Source organism: Leucoraja erinacea, unplaced genomic scaffold, assembly GCF_028641065.1.
Source record: "Leucoraja erinacea ecotype New England unplaced genomic scaffold, Leri_hhj_1 Leri_935S, whole genome shotgun sequence".
Lineage (NCBI taxonomy): Eukaryota > Metazoa > Chordata > Chondrichthyes > Rajiformes > Rajidae > Leucoraja > Leucoraja erinaceus.
This window is the reverse complement of record NW_026576878.1, coordinates 15,001-20,000: the sequence shown is the minus strand read 5'-3', so window position 1 is coordinate 20,000 and position 5,000 is coordinate 15,001.

Genomic DNA, 5,000 nt, shown 5'->3' with positions numbered 1-5,000 from the left:
CCGGGGGGGGGGGGTCCCTCCAGACCATCTCATTTGTATCTGTCCCTATTTTCCCCCCGCTCCCTGTTCTGAGGTTGTGACTACCTCCCCTCAGCTCTCTCCCTCTCTCCCCCGCTCTCTCCTCTCCCCTTCTCTCTTTCCTGCTCCCCCCCCCTCTCCCCCCCTCCCCCTCCCTCCCCCTCCCTCCCTCTCCCTCTCTCCCTCTCTCCCCTCCTCCCTCTCCTCCTCGCTCTCTCCTCCCTCTCCTCCTCGCCCTCCCCCTCCCTCTCTCTCTCTCCCCCTCTCCCTCTTCTCCTCGCTCTCCTCTCCCTCTCCCTCTCCTCTCGCCTCCCGCTCCTCTCCTCTCCCTCGCTCCCTCTCTCTCTCTCCCTGCCTCTCTCTCAAACTCTCACCCCTCTCTCTCTGTATCTCTCGCTCTCCCCCTCTCTCTCACTTTCTCCCTCCCTCCCTCTCTCTCTCTCCCACTCTCTCATTTTCTCCCTTACTTCCTCTCCCTCTCTCCTCCTCTCTCCCTCTCCCTCTCTCCCTCTCCCCCTCTCCCCTCCCCTCTCCCTCTCCCCCTCCTCTCCCCCTCCTGCCTCTCTCCACACCCTCCACTCCCTCTCCCTCCCCCTTCTCCCCCCCTCTCCCCTCTCTCCCCATTCCTCACCCTCTCTCTCCCTCAAGAATCTAAACCTCTCTCCCCTCCTCCCTCTCTCCCCTCCCCCTCTGCCGCCTCTCCTCTCTCCACTCTCCTCTCCTCTCCCTTCCCTCCTCCCCCCTTCCCTCTTCACCCCCTCTCCCCTCTCTCTCTCTCTCCCTCCCTCTCCTCCCTCTCTCCCTCTCTCCCTCCCCCTCCCGCCTCCCTCTCTCCCTCTCTCCCCCTCTCCCCCTCTCACCCTCCCTCCTCCCTCTCCTCCTCTCCTCTCCCTCTCCCCCCTCTCTCTCCCTCCCCCTCTCTCCCCCCTCTCCCTCTCCCTCTCCCTCTCTCTCCCTCTCTCTCCCCCTCTCTCTCTCTCCCTCCTTCCCTCCTCTCCCCCTCTCCTCTCTCTCTCCGCTCTGCTCCCTCTCTCTCTGCTCAGTGTCTCTCCCTCCCCTCTTCCTCTCTGTGTTGTGCCGGCCCCCCCCTCCTCTCTCTCCCCTCCAGCCCCCTCCCCTCCCTCCTCCCCCTCTCCCCTCGCTTTTACCCTACCCCCCCCTTTCTCCCTCCCCCTCCTATCCCCCTCGCCCCTCGCCCCTCCCCCTCTCTCTGTGCATAGATAAATGCTTCCCCCCTCTGGGGTTCAGGGGCATTCCCCCAATCCCCCTCTCCCTCTGCTCCCCGACCCCCCCCTCTCTGAACCTCTCCCCTCTCTTTTCCCCTCTCCCCTCCCCCTCCCCCTCCCCTCCCTCTACGCTAGAGAGCCCCCTCTCCGGACCCTCTGTCAGATCTCGATTTTCGAGATCTCCCCTCTAGCTTCGACAGCATGAGCCTTCTCTTCCTCTCGAGGCTCCCCTCCCCCCCTCACTCCCTCCCTCACTCCCCCCTCACTCTCCCCCCCTCCCTCTCCCCCCCTCTCTCTCTCCTCCCTCACTGTCCTTCTTCTCCCCCCCTCACACGCCCCCCCCCTCACTCCTCCTCTCTCTGCCCCCCCCCTCTCTCGACTTGACCCTCTCCCATTGTTCCCTCTCCCTCCCCTCCTCAATGTCCCCCCCTCACTCTCCCCCCCCCCTCACACTCCCCCCCTCATCTCCCCCCTTCACTACACTCGCCCCTCACACTCCCCCCCCTCACTCCCCCCCCCCCTCACCTCCCCCCTCACACTCCCCATCCCCCCTCGACTCCCCCTCACTCTCTCCCTCCTCACTTCCCCCCTCCCTACCTCCCCCCCCTCCCTACAGCTCCCTCCCCACTTCTCCCCATTTCAACTCCCTCCCTCACCCCCTCCTCCTCTCTCCCCCCCTCACTCCCTCCTTCCCCTCCACTCCTCCCCCTCCCCTTCCCCCCCTCACATTTCCCCCCCCTCATCCCCCCCTCTCTCTCCCTCACTCCCCCCTCACTCCGGCCTGGTTCCTCATCCCCCCTCACTCCCCCGTCCCTCCCTCCTTCACCTCCCCCTCTCTTTTCCCCTCACTCCCCCCTCAAATCCCTCCTCCCCCTCCCTCGCCCTCCCCCCCCCCCTTCACCCCCTCCCCTCACTCTCCCCCTACTCCTCCCTCCCCCTTCCTCCTCCCCCTCACCCTCCTTACCCCCCTCTTCTCTCCCCCCTCACACTCCCCCCCCACCCTCCTCCCCTCACACTCACCCCCCCTGCTTCCCTCCCCCCCTCTCCTCCCCCCCTCACTCCCCCCCTCACACTTACCCCCTCACACTACCCCCCTTCACTACCCCCCCTCACACTACCCCCCTCACACTCCCCCCCTCTTACCCCCCCCCTCCCTATCCCCCCTCCACTCCCCCCCTCCCCTCCCCCCCTCCACTCCCCCCCTTCTCCCCCCTCTCATCTCCCCCCTCACACCCCCCTCCCCCTCTTCACTCCCCCCCTCACTACCCCCCCCCCTCCCCCTTCTCCCCTCCCCCCTCCCCCTCACTCCCCCCCCTCACTCCTCCCCTCACACTCCCCCCCCCTCACTCTTCCCCCCCCTCACTCCCCCCTCACACTACCCCCCTCACACTTCAACCCCCCTCACACTACCCCCCCTCACTACTACTACCCCCCTCACACTACCCCCCTCACACTACCCCCCCCCCTCACCCCCCCCCCCCTCACTCCCCCCCACACTCCCCCCTGTTTTCCCCCCCTCCCTCCCTTGGTCCACTCCCCCCATTCACTCCCCCCTCACTCCCCTCCCCCCCCCCGTTCCCCCCTCTCACTCCCCCCCCTCACTCCCCCCCTCACACCCCCCCCCCTCCCTCTCCCCCCCCCTCCCTCCCCCCCTCCACACTCCCCCCTCACTCTTCCCCCCCCTCACTCTCCTCCCCCCCTCACACTCCCCCCCCCTCACTCCCCTCTCCCTCTCACTTCCCCCCTCCCTCCCCTCTTCCCCCTCCCTCCCTCTCTCATCTCCCTCTCCCCTCTCCCCTCCCCCTCCTCGCCTCTTCCCCCTCACTCCCCTCTCCTCCCCCTCTCACTCCCCTCCCCTCCCACTCTCCCCCCCCCTCCCTCCCTCCCCCCCTCACTCCTCCCCTCCTCACACTCCCCCCCCCCCCTCACTCCCCCTCCCTCCCTCCTCGAATCCCCCTCCCTCCCCCCTCACTCCCCCCCTCCCCCCTCACACTCCCCCCCTCCCCTCTCCCCCCTCACTATCTCCCCCTCTTCCACTGCCCTCCCTCCTCTCACTCCCCCTCCCCCGGACCCTTCTTTACCCCCCCCTGACGCCGAAACGTCACCCATTCCTTCTCTCCAGAGATGCCGCCCGTCCCGCTGAGTTACTCCAGCATTTTGTATCTTATCTTCGGTCTAAACCAGCACCTGCAGTTCCTCCCTGCACAAGGGCGCGGAGAGGATTCACGAGGATGTTGCCGGGACTCGAGGGGCCTGAGCTACAGGGAGAGGTCGGGGCAAAGGGCTGGGTCTCTATTCCCTGGAGCGCAGGAGGATGAGGGGGGGTGATCTTATAGAGGTGTACAAAATCACCAGGGGAATAGATCGGGCAGAGTCTCTTGCCCAGAGTCGGGGAATCGAGGACCAGAGGACACAGGGGTTCAAGGTGAAGGGGATGAAAGATTTAATAGGAATCTGAGGGGCAACTTTTCCACACTTTTCGAGGGTGGTGGGTGTATGGAACGAGCTGCCGGAGGAGGTAGTTGAGGCTGGGACTGTCCCAACGTTTAAGAAACAGTTAGACAGGTACATGGATAGGACAGGACAGGTTTGGAGGGATATGGGCCAAACGCGGGCAGGTGGGACTAGTGTAGATGGGGCATGTTGGCTAGGATGGGCAAGTTGGGCCGAAGGGCCTGTTTCCACACTGTATCACTCTGTGAGTCTATGACCCCCAACCCCTCCCACACACACACACACCTGCACCCCTCCCCCCCTCTGCGTGTTGGTTACATGTTGGTAGCGTGTCTGATGCATGTATGTTGTATGTTGGTGGGATGCACGTTGCTAGCTTGTCTCACACGTGTGTGTGTGAGGTTGCATGTTGCTAACCTGTCTCAAGCGTGACGGAGGTTGCATGTTCTTGGCGTGTGTCACGCGGGGCGGAAGTTGTATGTTGCTGGCGTGTCTCACGCGTGTGCTGTGTGTTCACAGGGTCAGGGGAGCGCCGCATGGAATGGTGGTCAAAGGTCGTGACCCCCCCTCGCCCACCGGCCCGGGACCCCCCCCTCGATACACGACACATGAGGGGTGAGGAGGGGGAGGGGAGAGAGGAGGGGGGGGGAGGGGGGATGAGGTGAGGGGAGGGGGGGGGGAATGAGGTGGAGGGGGAATGAGGTGGAGGGGGGGAGGGGGGAATGAGGTGGAGGGGGGAGGGGGAATGAGGTGGAGGGGGTGGGGGGGAATGGGGGGGAGGGGGGATGAGGTGGAGGGGGGGGGAGGGGGGAATGAGGTGTGGGGGGAAGGGGGGAATGAGGTGGAGGGAGGGGAGGGGGAATGAGGTGGTGGAGGGGGAATGAGGTGGAGGGAGGGGAGGGGGAATGAGGTGGAGGGGGGAATGAGGTGGAGGGGGGAATGAGGTGGAGGGGGGAATGAGGTGGAGGGGGGAATGAGGTGGAGGGGGAATGAGGTGGAGGGGGGAATGAAGTGGAGGGAGGGAGGGGGGAATGAGGTGGAGGGGGGAATGAGGTGGAGGGGGGAATGAGGTGGAGGGGGGGGAATGATGTGGAGGGGGGAATGAGGTGGAGGGGGGAATGAGGTGGAGGGGGGGAATGATGTGGAGGGGGGAATGAGGTGGAGGGGGGAATGAGGTGGAGGGGGGGAATGATGTGGAGGGGGGAATGAGGTGAGGTGGAGGGGGGGAATGAGGTGGAGGGGGGGGGAATGAGGTGGAGGGGGGGGAATGAGGTGGAGGGGGGGAATGATGTGGAGGGGGGA